The sequence below is a fragment of the Doryrhamphus excisus genome, linkage group LG2, assembly GCF_037039965.1.
Source record: "Doryrhamphus excisus strain RoL-2023G ecotype Guam linkage group LG2, RoL_Dexc_Guam_v1.1, whole genome shotgun sequence".
Taxonomy (NCBI): domain Eukaryota; kingdom Metazoa; phylum Chordata; class Actinopteri; order Syngnathiformes; family Syngnathidae; genus Doryrhamphus; species Doryrhamphus excisus.
Window position 1 is genome coordinate 13,961,956 of NC_136358.1, and position 17,075 is coordinate 13,979,030.

General features: G+C 41.4%; 1 protein-coding gene across 1 annotated transcript in view; it reads left to right on the plus strand.

Moving 5' to 3' along the window:
- The first annotated feature begins 72 nt into the window (after positions 1-72).
- The window catches only part of LOC131132437 (chemokine-like protein TAFA-2), a 47,273-nt gene continuing 30,270 nt past the window's right edge, over positions 73-17,075 (plus strand). The window contains exon 1 of the mRNA XM_058078044.2: positions 73-499. The gene's annotated coding sequence lies outside the window, so the exon portion shown is untranslated. The remainder of the gene's footprint in view (positions 500-17,075) is intronic.

Genomic DNA, 17,075 nt, shown 5'->3' on the forward strand with positions numbered 1-17,075 from the left:
TTGGAAGATGATGACATCTCTGATTGGACACGGTCACGGTCCAATGAGAAAAATGCAGTTTGCAGAATATGACGCTGAAGTGGAATCCGGTTGGAGTGCTGATAAAAGTTGGTGTGCGCAGAGGAGAGCTGTCAGACTGTGCCGAGACGCGCTAGAAACCACAAGCCAACGCGGACTCTCACCGCCAGGACCAAGAAAGCCAGACATGCATTCCACGCGTGGGTTCTGAACCACTAAGGAATTGTGTAAAATGATTTTGATCCACTTGAACTGAGCTAGTGGGATATTCCAGAAGACAGCTGAGGAGGATTTGATTCTGTAGTGGCGATTGAGATGCCATCAGTGATTGCGTTAATGGACCAATAATCACATCTGATAAAGTGACACCAAATCAGGTCTTTTACCAGATCTTAACACTGGATTGTAGCAGCAGCAGCCGCAGCCCACCTCATGGTTTAAAAGGGTGTTAATGCGCGGGAAGGGAGTGGAACACTTCCAGGTAAGATGCATTCACTGTCTTCTTTAACTTTGCCTTGAATGCTGGCATACCTACTATATCTAATCAATACTGAAACAATTACCTGCAAAATGGGCATTTAACTGTCAAGCCGAAGAGAAAAGTCAAAATTATTCACTCACACCTGCAATTTATGAGTGGGGGGATTGACTACCCCCCCCCCCCCACTCCCCACAGCAGAGGAAGCAAACATCTGATTATTTATTAATGGCAAATGTTGCTCTCACTGTAGTTTGATTTGCATTGAAACCGACAAGCTCACACTTTTTTGCACTTGCAATACAAACTCTGATAGGCAAATCCAGCCTTGCACTTGCAGGCTCCTCTGCCCCCCCCCCCCCAAATAGAAACTAGAGTGAAATTCACAACCAGGAATGATAGCAGCTCCCTATTCATTTTAATTGTGATTTACTGATTTCACCTCCAGTCCAATGTTGGCCGGCCTGTACTGCAAATATGAGTCCTCTGATGATGAAATGTAGCAGCAGAGGCGCTCCAGACTGCAGCCTAGTCTATATACTTGCTGCCACTCTTATAATAGCCATGATAAATAACAGACAGGGAGCAAATGAAAGAGAGAGCGGTGTGGTGGGAATATGGACAATACAATATGTACCCTGACAACTATAACATCATATTAGGGAAGGTGCTTTCATGGCTTTCCATAACTATTCTTTCTCGGCTATTCCACGAGCAACAATTTTATATACATATAGTACATCATCATAAACAAAGCCCTCACATCTTTAATGTGAAGTAAATCAAAAGCAATTAATCATCATGAAAACTCCATTAACTGTCTTTTCATGGCGTACAACAATTGTTTTGGAGGACACGTGTTCACATAGCTAAGCCCAACTTCTCCATTCACTGTTATTCTTATTTTGTATATGCAATGTCAATGCAAGGCTCTGACAAATGAATAATATTGTCTTAAAACCAAAGCAATGTAATATGTCAGGTCAAAGATCTTCTATTAAACAATAGCGCACTTCAGTTTTTAAGCATGCACTCCAAAGATCCTCTATGTGACAGGAGTGCTCTGCTGCGCAGCTGCTATGACAGGAACTCCCTGATGTTTTTCAGGGCTGCAAAAATGGTAGTCAGAGATTGTCTGTATAACAGGAGCCTTCTTCTGTTTTTAGCTCAAACTTTTTTCAAAAGCCACCCCTCTCGGTACCGGCCATGTTTGTATTATATTACACAAGATTTTTTTACAAACATAACACCATGAACTGCAACTACAAGTGCAACTGAACTGTGCACATGTGTGTATGTGTTAAATTTCCTTTAACCTCCTTCGCACAAGACAGTAGACAAGTTGCTTTGTCACTTCCTGGTTGTGGCAGAGCACGTATTTCCATGGGAGAGATGCAGGCCGAGCTCTTATAAAATGCACTTCTGCCACCTTGTGGCCATTTTTTCAGCTTAAAACTGCACTAAACATGCTCTATTCTATTGTGGAGTTGCATCATCACCTCATAACCTTCTCAAAACATGGAAAAAGGTATAAATACGTCTTTGGGAGTGAGTGGCCGGGTTGAAAAAAGGTATAAATACATCTTTGGTAGCGTACTCCAAATCTACTAGTCAAAGAGTGTTTATAAGACAGGAGTGCTCTTCTCTTTTTAAGGGCCTACTGCAAAAACACAAGTTAAAGATTGTGAATACCGTATAGCAAGCGTGATATTTTGTTTTAAGCACGAGTCAAAGAGCCTCTAAATCAGGGGTGCTCACACTTTTTCAGCATGCGAGCTACTTTTAAAATGACAGAGTCAAAATGATCTACCCACTACAAAAATGCAAAACATCTGTTTATTTTCAAATGTATTGAGGATTATTTGTACGTACAATGTATGTTGATGTACCTTACATAACCAAATAAGCCAATATTGCAAAACACACATAATTAACTATTAACATTTTTTGTAATTACCTGAGTTTACTTGGATGACTTGCACTGAATTGAATCAGCCAGGGATGCATAGTCCGGACAGTAGCTGCTGATAGCCAGGTTAGCCAGGCAAACGCACTTCGAAAAAGACATTGTGAAAAAAAAAGTCCACCTCCCATTCCGTATGGAAGTGATATGTTTTTGCCTTTTTACTTGGTCCAGCTACTTCACTCATTTTAGTGACCATAAACTTTAGCGAGGGCTTAAAATCTGACGCAATTCGCCGACTAGCTTAGCACTTTGCATCGTTGTTTATGCATGAGCGGTGACCTAAAGGTCAAAATTCAGTTGTCATCAGACTGGTTGTCCTGTATGTCAATCAAGTAACGGGGATGGGTGATAGGCTGACATCGTAAGTTCTGCTGCACTTAGAGACGTTGTTTGATTTGATTGGTCCCCCGAAGGGCAACATTCAGTTGTCATCTGAATGGCTGCCCTGTATATCAATCAAGTGACGGCATTGATGCTAGGATGATATTTTTTTAATGTCACGCCGCGATCGACCAGTACCACCTCCGTGATCGACCGGTAGATCGCGATCGACTTAATGAGCACCCCTGCTCTAAATGGACCAACTGCAAAAACAGTAGTCAAAAACAGTCTATATAACAGTAGTGGTCTTTTGTTTTTAAGTAATACTCCAATATACTCCAAATCCTCTGGTCAAAAACTGGATACTATATGACAGGAGCATGCTTTCCATTTTTTAAGACCAACTGCAAAAACACTAGTTAAAGATCATCTATTTGACACGACCCCACATATTGTTTTTCAGGACAAACAGCCAAAATGTTCGTCAATGTTTGTCTCAGGAGCACTTTTTTGTTGTTCGGCATGTATTCCAAATCCACCAGTCAAAGATCCTCTATGTCACAGGATCCCTCTGTTGTCTTTAAGGACCTACAGCAAAAATAGAAATCAAAGATCCTCTATATAAGACAGGAGCGCTCTGCTGTGTTTACGAGCCCACTGCAAAAACACCAGTGAAAGATTTTGTATATAACAAGACCGCTATTTTATTTTAAAGTATTCCAAATCCTCTAGTCAAAGATCCTCCACAGGACAGGACAGGACCTCCCTGCCCAAAACACAAATACAAAAACTACATCAAAGATTATCTCTAAAACAGGAGTGTTTTCTTTTTTTCTAGCATATCCTGTATTCCAAAATCCACTGGCAATTTTTCAGAACCTACTCAAAAAATGCAAGTGAATGATCTATATGACAGGACCTGCAGCCAAAATATAGTCAATGAATCTCTATATGACAAGACCGACTGCAAATACACTCTATGAGGCAATAATATCATCACAACCTGCCTATGTGACAAACACAAAAACGTGATCAAATGCAAAATGGTTGCAATACCAGATTGTTTCCAAAGATTTGTAGGACAATTCTTTTGCTGTCCCGATATTTTGGCCCATTTTGTGTCCTTGTCTCTAAGCACAACTGGCAATACTGGTGGGTTCCAATTAGCTGGAAGCATTGTATTAGTAACAGCTCCTTCACCATGAATGATGAGGATTTAACGCTGCAGGCTCACTGCCTCGGGTCACGCTGGTCCTCCTCCAGCTGGACGACCTGGCGCTGACTTGTCTGGCCAGCGCCAGCGCATCAGCCCAATGTCACCTCTTTTTTTTTTTTTTTTAATTCTGGCCTGTCGATCCAAGTGATGATGCTGAGGCTTTATGGTCGAGCACTTTGAGCCAACCGGTCGAAAAATGACCAGCTGTGGCGCGTGACACACCATCAACTCTTTGAATTTGTGGTTTTTGTGCCATTTCCTTTTTCCTCTAATTTATTTCTACCTAGTAGTTTTTACTCAAACAGCCTGGCCATCCTGCTCTATTTTACCCAGACAAATGCTGCTTACTGCATATTTTCCCTATTTTGGACCATCCTCGAAAGTTAAAATCCTATTAGATCTCAACTCTCTGGAACACTGGCACCGATGCCACTTCCAGAGTCACTGAAATCACATTTCTTCTCTTTTTGGATGCTCCATTTCAGTCTGAAATAATAATGCTAATTTACAAGCATCAGCCCTTGGCTGTTTACACGGCAACAATAAGTAAACAAGCCTACAGTTCACACAATGTAGAACATGCAGTTCACATTAATTAATTACAAAACCTATTGGTCTCACTTCACAATAAGATACACAAAAATGCAGTAGTTACTGTGGAACTAGTGGAGAACGATGACTAAGGCACACGCATTTAGAGTAGTTACTGAGTAACTCATGAAGAATTCATGAATAGAGTTTTTACTGAAGAACTAAGGCACATACATTCAGAGTAGTTAATGAGGAACTAATGAATAACTAAAAACCAAGGCACATACATTTTGAGTAGTTACTGTGGAACTAATGGAGAACTGGTGAGCAGTGACTGAGGAACCAAGGCACATACATTAAGAGTAGTTACTGAGAAACTAATGAATAACTAATAACTAAGGCACATACGTACATTAGGAGTAGTTACTGGGGATCTAATGAATAACTAATAACGAAGGCACGTACATTTAGAGTAGTTACTGAAGAACTAATTGAGAATCACTGAGTAGAGTAGTTATTAAGGAACTAATGGACATACATTTAGAGTAGTAACTGTGGAACTAATAAATCATTAATGAGTAGAGTTGTTACTGAAGAACTAAGGTACATACATTTGGAGTAGTTACTGTGGAACTAATGAATAACTAATAACTAAGGCACATACATTTCAGAATAGTTACTGAGGAACTAACGAAGAACTGGTGAGTAGTGACTGAGGAACTAAGGTGCATAAATGTAGAGTAGTTACTGGGGAACTAATGAAGAACTACTAAGCAAGGCACATACATTTAAAGTAGTTACTGAGGAACTAATGAAGAATTCACGAGTATGTATTGAAGAACTAAGGTGCACAACGTAGAGTAGTGACTGAAGAACTAATGAAGAACTGATGAGTAGCTACTGAGGAACTAAGGTACATAAACGTAGAGGAGTTACTGTGGAACTAATGAAGAACTACTAACCAATGCACATACATTTAGAGTAGTTACTGAGAAATTAATGAAAAATTCATGAGTATGTATTAAAGAACTAAGGTGCACAACGTAGAATAGTTACAGAGGAACTAATGAATAACTAATGAGTAGTTACTGAGGAACGAAGGCGCATACATTTAGAGTAGTGCAACAAAAAAGTGCTGCAACCTAAACCCAATCGTGACACGGCGCTCAGCGGGTTTTTTGGGGTTCTCCTCATCGCCAAGAACGAGAGTTAAATCTCAGGTCGTGATTGGCGCCCACTGTGCCAAGTGTTTGATGTAAGTTGGATGCATGGTCTTGTCCCGCCAGCCTGCCACTCCCCCCCACCCACACCACCATCCATGCGCTCTTCCACATTCTGTTTGATCTGAGGTTCCATCTCCCTCTGCTTCATTTCTAGTAAAGCTAATTCACCAGCTTCTAAATAAACTGCAACTTGGGAGAGAATGAGTAAATATGATGAGGTATGAAATAAAAAGACGAAGGGCGATGGGAGCGCTCAACCTTGTCTGTGACCTGAACAAACTGTAATGACTTGGGAACTTGCGTCTCTGTCCAGTATTGCTGAGAGCAGGTAAACAGGATATGGAGTCCCAGATGGTTTTTGCACACACCATGAAAGTACTGGACAAACTATCATAGCCCACCCACAATGAAGCTAACTCAAATGGGAAATGGGTGCAGACGAAACTGTCCAAAAAGTGTTTGGAGTGTTTTTTTTGTGAGACGACACGGTACATGGTTGTAAGACGCGTGATGATGAACCTGGAAACAAAGCAGTGGATCTCTGTTTTCCATCAAGTGCATTTTATAAGAGTTGTGTATGTATACTTCCCTTGTAATAAAGCACTCCATAGCAAGCAGGAAGTAGACGTGTAGCAAGCATAAGGTTAAGCATCGAAGGGAAATTTTAACACGTGAATGCGTGCATGTGCACCAAAATGTATGCACACACTCACTTCAGTTGCAAATGTGAAAATTATAAATCGTTATATTGTAAAGAAATTGTTTTTTTCATGTAAAACAACAATTTTTTGTGTTTTTTGTTGTGGCATAGTTGACATAGTACATTCATTCATTCATTCGCGGGGGTGCTGGAGCCTATCCCAGCTGACTTCGGGCGAGAGGCGGGGTACACCCTGGACTGGTGGCCAGCCACTCAAGGGGCACATATAGACAAACAACCATTCACACTCACATTCATACCTATGGACAATTTGGAGTCGCCAATTAATCTAGCATGTTTTTGGAATGTGGGAGAAAGTGGGAGTAGCCGGGGAAAATGCAAGCTCATGGAAACGCCACACAGAGATGGCCGTTGTTGTAACGGAAGTTGGGTACATATATTTTTTTAATTTAATGTCAGTGAAAGTTATGCTTGAAGTGTATCTTTTCACAAAAAGCAAATTTTCCTCCCTTTTATGTTGAAATTTTGCTGAAACTCAAATATGTTGTACCGCCGGTTACAAAAGAACAGAAGAACTATGGGAGTCTAATCTTTATTTTGGTATACACCATGTTTATATAGCCCTACAACACAATATTTTGTGTGCCTTGAAAAATCAGTCAAAATCATCAAAAATGGCTGGAGGGATGTCTTTTGAAGAATGGCTGGGATTGAATGCATTCATTAAAAAAATCATCCATTTCAGACAAACATGACCTCAAATGATTCAAAGTATCAATATTTTGATTTGAGTAAAAATGCTATATCATGAAGAGCTGCTATCGGAAGCATCACTCGTGCACAAGAGCTCCAATCAGCATGCCAATAGCCTGAAATGAGGTTGGTCCCGCCAGCAGGGTTCAAGCGACAGAAAGACAAATGGTGTAAGTAATTAAGCAATGAGTGTCAGGTCATAATGGCAATGCTGTCATCTTGCAGTTACAGCTGATGAATGAACACTGTGCTCCATTTACACACCCAATGAAGACAATATATTACTCATCGTGAGCTCGTCTATATCTGTGGGGATTTTTTTTTAATAAAAAAAGAAAAGTCTTCAGTTTGTCTTTGGAATCCCTGAGTAGAAGAGTTGAGATGTATTCCACCTGTGTGCCTGTTCACAGCTGGAAACCTGCTTTGATGCACCGATGTGAGCAATCTCACAAAGCGTCTTTGGCTTATTAGAAAGAGAATTATGAATATTTGTTTGATTTGACCTGCTCCGAACGGCACCCGCATCTTGATGATCTGTGTTTAAATATTAATTTTACTGTGTTAGCTTTGTGGAAAACACACAGATTGTGTATGGTTCCCCCTCTGGCCTTCCTTCGGAGCGCCTTGCTGGGTGCTCTCAGCACGCCCGCAGGCTACCGGGGCTATAAAGGGTGGGGGGGGGGACTGTAACCTAAAGACTTGATACTGGCAGCCTGTGGCTTCCAATCTAACCGCACTCTCTCACTTATCTGGAAAATAAGCCATTTTAATTGCTTACACACAGAGCCCTATCTGGCCATGTCGTGAGCGCAGAGATAAGGGTTACACGGAATCAGGCATTAGTAACAGGATGAGAGGACAGCAGAAAAACAGAGCTGCGGGGTCCCCAGAGGAGCAGGAGTCAGGAAATAGCCATAGCCATCCTATTAATTTCAAACCCGAGCTGCTCTCTGTCAGGCTCAGGAGACGACTGTTGTTCGCCTAAATTCATAGTTGCTTTTAATGATCTATTTAAAATGGTGATACTGGAGAGGAAAGAATGTGTAAAATTATGCAGCTTATTGAGCAAAATGACCCTGACGTTGGTGTTTGCTATTAATCCTGAATCTTAATTAATCCCGCCACAGGGAAGGTGTCATGCTGACATCGACAGCAATAATACCACAAGGACACGCAACAATGCTGGCTTTTTACCCCAAATGACAAAAAAAGAGTGGAGCTGAGTTGGCTTGCAAGTGTACTCAAGTGTGGTTTGGCAACAGTAACTATGAACCAAAAATGGACACCTCGAATCCTGTCCCATTGCTGCACTCTGTTCCTCAGGGTGTGTGTCTGAAAAAATTTCTTCTCTTTAAAATGATATTTTAGAAGCTTTTCATAAACAATCTTTCAATAATTGCATTGTGCTTTTCTACCTCGACGGGACCATGAGCACCTTTACCTGCTCCTGACGCAGCATCGTGAGCAACTGGCTGTTCAGTATCTTGAAAAGGATACCTCCAGGGATCGAACCTGCACGAAACTTCACGTTGGGAGACGACCACTCTACCACCCACGCCATGCGTAAAATCGCATAATATGTCACAAAAGCTTCCCAATTATGTCCTTACTTTACGCATTGGGTCACATGAGAACAAGGTCAAACAACAACCAAAACCAAAGCAATTTTTCCCCTCAGAAATGATGTGAATCCAATTAATCTGTTCCAGATACACAGAAATATGAACAAAAAAACACAATGAAATTGATTGATAAATGAACATTTAACATCACTTTTACATTATTGACGGAAGAGCCATGGGACGCTGCTTCACCCTAGTCTGTTACAAACTTAACTGGTGACTATAGGGGTGTTATTTCATGTATAGAGGACTGTAATAATGCTAAAAAAACATACTTAGGGGGGTGTAAACATGTTTTCGATGCTCCAACTATGAAAATATTCCATATATAATGAAGGAATCCAACTTAAAACTTCACTTATTATGGAACCAGTTAACCATGATGAACGAGTGATTACTGTATATACATTCTAAATAAACAATTAAAGTCACCTTTACCTTTTATTGACCCGGCTCGCTTTCTTTTGTGTCTCGGTTAAACCCTTCCCCACTGTGTTACTTAGAAGCCATTACGTATATTACAATCACATACAAAACATAATAAAGATGATTAAAGGATTCCCTGGCTAGAATCTGTCTATTGTGTCCCAGCTCTAAAGGAACCACTACTTTGTTAGGTACTGTTTGGCTGTACGATAACCAAGACAATGTATGAAAACCAAGACATATTGTACTTTTGTCAATCATTTTCAGGGGCATACAAAACTGAACTGTATCGGCAGTAAGAGGGCATCTGTAAAGCCGCATACTACATTTTAACATTGTTCCGCATTGCCGGAATGTCCTTCCACTGTTTTGTTTGCCTGTAAAGGCATCATGCTAGCATATTTACATTTTTAAGTCAACATACAATCACGTCACAACATTCTCGCACAGGATTCAGGGCTCACAGGAGTATCTCACTGTGTATTGTTTTGACTGGAGCGCCCCGCATGAAGAACTAGTGAGCACAGTGGCTGAGTAAATGTCAGCTCCACTCGGCTTCTAATGAGACCAGAGACTAAGAAGAGCGCTGACACCATGTGCTGAGAGGCTCATTTACATTCTGCCAGCCGACAGCCGCAGTTATGAAGGGGAAGCGATGGGAAAAAATCAGAGCCAGGAAAACACATTTGGTTGTGGCCTGCGGACGTTTTTGCTTTTGGTTTTGTTACACTGTCAGTGGCTTTCATCAATATTCTTATATTGGCAATGGGCAAAATGCAAAATGATTCAAACTTCAGCCTTTAGTGCCTTTCAGCTAATAAACGCTAACAAAGTGCGGCCAATGCAGCTGCATACTCTTTTTGCCAATTTCTCCTCTAGTGGCAATGCCTTTTTTTGTTTTGCATGTTTATTTGCAACTAAATAATCAATTTCAGGACCAATAGTACTGCTTATGTGACCAATCGTCTTTGTGGTCTTTTAGCACTTTTGATTTGTGTACTCCTTACGGTGAGCTGAATTTTTCATTTTGGGTCTCCATCAAGGACTCTTTTCCAATCATGTTCTGAAATGGTTAACTTGAGCTTGAAGTCGAAGGCTGAGCAACCAATTACTCTCGCAAGCTCAAGATACAGGCAGCTAATTACCAAACCTGGAGTGGGCAGTCTATCGTCTATCTGTTGACATTGTTCTTTTAATGACATTTATGCAAGGGTTTCATAGCTATCAGACAGTTGCACAAAATGGATATGCTCCTTTACGGAGTCTTATTAGCGGACACCAAACATTACAGTGAGATAACTGTGAATTCCTGCTGCAGTCAAAGACTCATAAAAGTTCACAATCTTGCTATAATAAGCCATCATTCTGTAATGCAATGTGCTGGTTCATCATCAGAGTGCAAGCAGCCCAAACAGTTTGCATACAACATTGTGCTAATTGTCCATAATTGATGCTGCAGTTGTGCAACATTATAAGGCTGAAGTGCACTTCAAACTTGTAAAACTTTAGAAGGCAATTGAGTGGAAGAAGAAACAAGTACCGAAAGCAAAGCAGTTCATTGGCCAATGGCTGCCGGGCCACCAGAGGGTGGTCAGCTATATTGCTGACCACCGTCGTTTATATTTCTAAGCTACCTTTTGAGTGTTAAGTTGCTGTGTGACGATTTTAACAATCTATCTAAGATGACAGCGTGCGCTATATTGAGTCATGGGCTTGTTGTGAGTTCTCTTATAGCTCGTTACTTGTTCTTACTAGAAAGAGCTACTGTTTTTATAATAATGCAGTAATTATAATAATGCAGTTTTTCCTTTCATATGTCTTTCAGTTTTTTCACAGGCAATTCATACTGTCTGTAATACGTTTGTAGCATTTCTTGAAATGCTGGATTCTCTATCGTGTTAAAGCGCAACATACATATACATCATTTTGCGCTGTTCCATTTGTATTCTATTTGCCAATCAAACGTCTCAGTGACTGTTGACTGTTTTCAGGTGGATACGTTTGAGGTGGCCAGGTTCGTTCTACGTTGCCACCACTTCAGTGTGTTATTTTGACAACTCCTGCGTGATCATGATTGAATGCAGTTAGTAATTTCTCCTTGGCAGCCTAAAATGTGTTTGACTGCGCTCATTGGATTGAGAAGCTACTTAACACGGTTGTGTGAATGCAGTCTTTCAGAGACAACAATGCCATACTTATTTTGTCCTCAGAACTTTTGAATTTGTGGTGTTTGTAACGCTTGAAGTATTCAGCTCAGGTTCAAAGTTTCAAGGACACCTGTTGAAACTGTTATCTACTTTGTGCAATGAGGCAGGACAAAAAAAACACACTCACTGGCTTATACACACTTCCATCTATCCGCTTTTCCTATCAAGCCAACCAGAGTGTAAAGGGTCATGGGGAAATGGAGCCTATCTAGCATTCAATGGGAGAGAGGAGGGGTACATCACAAAAAGAGGCCCATTCTGGCTGGCAGTTTAAATCCAGAGCCTCTCTTGCCTCCAGCTGGAGTGCCCACCCACTTCACCACTGTCCTACCTATTATGCTTTTTCCGTAACCTCATATTTACGACAATGATTTAACAGCCGGCGAAACCTGCGGGGGATACAGGACCTTTAACGTCAACATTTCAAGAGACCACAGTTGAAATTTTAGCAAATCCGAGGAGTCATGTTTGCCGTGGAGCTTTTTAAGGGGGGGGGGGATCTGAGTGATAGTAATGAGCTCCAGGAGACAGAAGCGCCGCCATTGTAGTCGACATGCCACCCAATTATCCGCTGGCACCTGTCGAAATCGACCGTCGCTCTGTGGAGTGACGGCACGTGCGCGGTCCCAGCCCACCCCCGGCTCCCAACTGTATGTCCTCTACACTCTTATAATGAGGGGGTGTCTCTCTGGCACCATCTTTGGTTCCCGTATGCACTGATGTTTAATGCTAACTTATCTTCCCTTTTAGGTAAAGACACCAATTCTGCCTTACTGCAGTTACACTTATTTTTCCTTTGCCTGGGGTCTGCTACGTTTTCCTTCACGCTTATTATACAGGCTGTTATATTAGCAGCCATTTTGTCTGTCCGGCACAATGTCACACTCCATTATGACCCCAGCGTGTTGAATTGAGCTAGAAATTGCGATTCCCTTTAGAAAGTGTGTGTGAATACTAAGACAAAAAGTCTGTCCGTGTAGGGCCTTCAGTTACAATTGCTGACATGTTGCATTTTATTGCCTGCATCGTTTTTATTGATAGCTGGAAGGACATTTGTGATGGCATAGACCTCCACCAAGGTCAAGTCGCCATTTCTCCATTATACTGCTGAAACCATCGCAATCACATATGAGTTTTCCCAGAATTGTGTATTGGGCATTATATACTAGGTTGTCCATCACCGCACTTGGGTTGCAGAGGCCTATCAGGGTACCCAAGAAATGTTACATGTCCAAAGAATCCAAGGAAACTAAATACAGTCATTCCTCGCCACTTGCGGTTTGAACATCGTTCCCTTACTGTATCCCGGGTTTTCATTTTTAGTCAAATAATTTTTAGAAAATTGTAAATATTCAGAGGCTGCACGAGTGATTAACGTGCAGGCTTCACAGCTAGGAGACCTGGGTACTCCGGTTTCCTCCCACATTCCAAAAACATGCTAGGTTAATTGGTGACTCCAAATTGTCCATAGGTATGAATGTGAGTGTGAATGGTTGTTTGTCTACAGGTAAGGGCCAGAAAATTAGAATATTTTCATAAACTTGATTTATTTCAGTCATTGTGTTCAAAAGGTATAACTTTTACATTATATTTAATCATTGCACACAGACTGATGCATTTCAAATGTTTATTTCTTTAATTTTGATGATTATAGGTGGCAACAAATGAAAATCTGAAATTCCGTGGGTCAGAAAATTAGAATATTACCTAAGGCCAATACAAAAAAAGGATTTTTAGAAATGTTGGCCAACTGAAAAGTATGAACGTGAAAAATATGAGAATGTACAGTACTCAATACTTGGTTGGAGCTCCTTTTGCCTCAATGACTGCATTAATGCGGCGTGGCATGGAGTCGATCAGTTTCTGGCACTGCTCAGGTGTTATGAGAGCCCAGGTTGCTTTGATAGTGGCCTTCAGCTCTTCTGCATTTTTGGGTCTGGCATTCTGCATCTTCCTCTTAACAATACCCCACAGATTTTCGATGGGGCTAAGGTCAGGCGAGTTGGCTGGCCAATTGAGAACAGAAATATCATGGTCCTTAAACCAGGCACTGGTAGATTTGGCGCTGTGTGCAGGCGCCAAGTCCTGTTGGAACGTAAAATCCCCATCTCCATAAAGCAGGTCAGCAGCAGGAAGCATGAAGTGCTCTAAAACTTGCTGGTAGACGGCTGCGTTGACCTTGGATCTCAGGAAACAGAGTGGACCGACACCAGCAGATGACATGGCACCCCAAACCATCACTGACGAGGTCCCAGAGTCTGGAGGAAGAGAGGAGAGGCACAGGATCCACGTTGCTTGAAGTCTAGTGTGAAGTTTCCACCATCAGTGATGGTTTGGGGTGGGGGATTTTACGTTCCAACAGGACTTGGCGCCTGCACACAGCGCCAAATCTACCAGTGCCTGGTTTAAGGACCATGATATTTCTGTTCTCAATTGGCCAGCCAACTCGCCTGACCTTAGCCCCATCGAAAATCTGTGGGGTATTGTTAAGAGGAAGATGCAGAATGCCAGACCCAAAAATGCAGAAGAGCTGAAGGCCACTATCAAAGCAACCTGGGCTCTCATAACACCTGAGCAGTGCCAGAAACTGATCGACTCCATGCCACGCCGCATTAATGCAGTCATTGAGGCAAAAGGAGCTCCAACCAAGTATTGAGTACTGTACATTCTCATATTTTTCACGTTCATACTTTTCAGTTGGCCAACATTTCTAAAAATCCTTTTTTTTTATTGGCCTTAGGTAATATTCTAATTTTCTGACCCACGGAATTTCAGATTTTCATTTGTTGCCACCTATAATCATCAAAATTAAAGAAATAAACATTTGAAATGCATCAGTCTGTGTGCAATGATTAAATATAATGTAAAAGTTATACCTTTTGAACACAATGACTGAAATAAATCAAGTTTATGAAAATATTCTAATTTTCTGGCCCTTACCTGTATATGTGCCCTGTGGCGACCAGTCCAGGGTGTACTCCGCCTCTCGCCTCTCGCCCGAAGACGGCTGGGATAGGCTCCAGCACCCTCTGTGACTCTCGTGAGGATAAGCGGTAGAAAATGAATGAATGAAAGAATGTAAATATTCATGGCGTTAAAATTGTTGTTTATGGGTATTTTCATGTTGTTTAAAGGGGTACTCTGATCGATCGGCTACTTATCTGTATCAGGCGATATCAGTACGGCACAATGTCGATATCAGCCGATACTTGCTTTAAAATGCCGATCCCCTCGGCAACAACAAAAATGCAGCAAAAAATGTCTATAGATTGGTACAGCATTTGGAGGCTCGCAATGTGATCATCTGTCAGGCAGAGGCTATAAAGCCCCGGGCCCAACACACTGTACTTGCAAGTGTGGGCAATATTTGGGGGTGAGTACCGCCCTACAGACACTACGTAGCATTTTTAGTACAGGAGGAACTTTTGTTGTGTGCGGGGCTGTGTCGCACCGCGCTTGAAAGGCGTATTGTGCAAACAGATTTCAGCAGTGCGGACGAGTCTGCAGTTCAGAAGGCAGCTGATGCAGCTGTAGAAAACCCCTAATATAGGCAGTGGTACATTTAAACATTTACACTGCATGTATGTGATCGGTATTGATATCGGCCAATTTTCCTTTTGGATTATTGTTATCGATAATATCGATAAACCATGATCAGAACATCCCTAGTTGTTTAAGTTGTGGCATCGTTTGACTTACCTATGTTATACTGCTGATCATTGAAGAACGGAAAAATGTATAAACAAACTTTTTTTCTGATGAAACATGAGAGTCTCCCCTTTCATTTGGTATAGAACACAATATGTACGTCAAAATCATCAAAAACCTCCGCTACTGAGAGAGAATCCTTTTGAAAAATGGCTGGGATTGAATGAGTTGGAAGACGTCGATGAACTGTACTGAATTGAACAATACTGGCCACTAGGTGTCACTATGCACCAGACTCGATCACTGTCAACAATTACTGTAGGTTTGAATTATCTCACAACATGCCCAAGATTAACAATCATAATAATAACACTAGGTAACGTTGTGGCCGCGCACACACAAGAACAGGTCTTATTTATGTCTTGAATGGCTTATTTTGTCTGATTATATCTACTATATTGGGTAATATGAGTGTAAAGGTGATTATAGGGGTGTATTGTATGTCTGGAGAGCTCTGATAATGTTAATACCCGTACGTAGAAGGTCATAAACAGGTATTCTATGATTTAACCATGAAGATATTTGGAATCCTTCCTGTGCAATTCGGTCTGTCACGATAACAAATTATTCTGGACATAATTGTCTTACAAATGATTGCCTATGTACAATATAATTAAATATCATTTCAGCTTATAGTTGTCCTACATGAATACACGGTGCATCGCCAGCCAAAGTTCCATCATCGAGTTGCTATGTGATGTAAAAAGTAATAAATTGTCTTTTCATGGCTGGTAAATGTAATAAGACCCCAGCAGGCAATCAATTCCCAGACAGGGGAACATCCCAGTATTACATTAGGTGCTATTAAATCTACATATTGCATATAGTGTAGGTAAAGCAGAAGTATGACTTGATCATTTAATGTGGGCCAATAAAGTTGATATATAAATAATTCAAGACAGTTTATACAGCCTGATCATTATTTATGATCAGTTGGTCAATAAGTGGCACAATTGAATGAGTCCTGTCCTCTTTAATGCTGAAATGTGTGCAAATGGGATAAATAATTCAACTCAAAATACCAACCACCCAACCAAGATTTGACCCTTTTCGGTGCATTATTTTCAGCAGGATGATATTATGCATCTAATTGGCATTTATATGCTCCTAATCTCAGCCCCCAAATTCCTCCCTGAATCATCTGCAGTGGGTTTCTCCAAATGAGGAAACATATTTCCTGCATTTATTGTCATATATTACATTTCCTCGACAAAACAAGGACGGGGCCACCGTGTTCTTAATCGCTTAAATCCACACGCAATCTGGCTCAGCCATCTTAGGCAGTGCTGCACATCCATTAGCCCCCTTTCTCATTTGTGAGAGCTGCCAGCCCATTAGTTCTGATATGCTCTGCTAGATTTCCATGTCCTTCCATTTCAGCAACTTGGGCAAGAAAATGCGAAAAGTTGAGGGGATTAATTTGAACTAATCCCACATTTTTCTATTGGCTTTAATTACTTGTTCCGGCCTCTGACACCCTTAATGGTCATCAACAATAGGTTGACTTAGGACCCACGGAAGGGAAGAAAAACACTTGCGTTACAAATGCTCTGTGGGCCACCACTTCCTTGCTTTTCATCTGAATGCTTTAGACTCCCACCCTCATATTTTGGTGTGTTTTTTCCAGTTTCTGTGCCCTTTATTTGGACTTGGACATATGCTCATTATGAACACACCACCTTCAAGTCACGGAAGGGCTGCAGCTCTTCCTTCCTACCTTCAGCTCAATTCTGTCTCCCTCGCGCTTCCCGACAGGAAGATTGAAAGTGACCGTGGAAATTTGGCCCCTGAGAACACTTACAAAGAGCCCTTTCCCGATTCAGTCACACAGACTCCGAATGAGAGCGCTGACGCAGAGCGGTCTTTTCATAGCGCCAATGTCCAATGCAGGCCTCAATGAATGCAATCTAATATCACAAATTAGCCTGTCACTTAGCCTGGATTA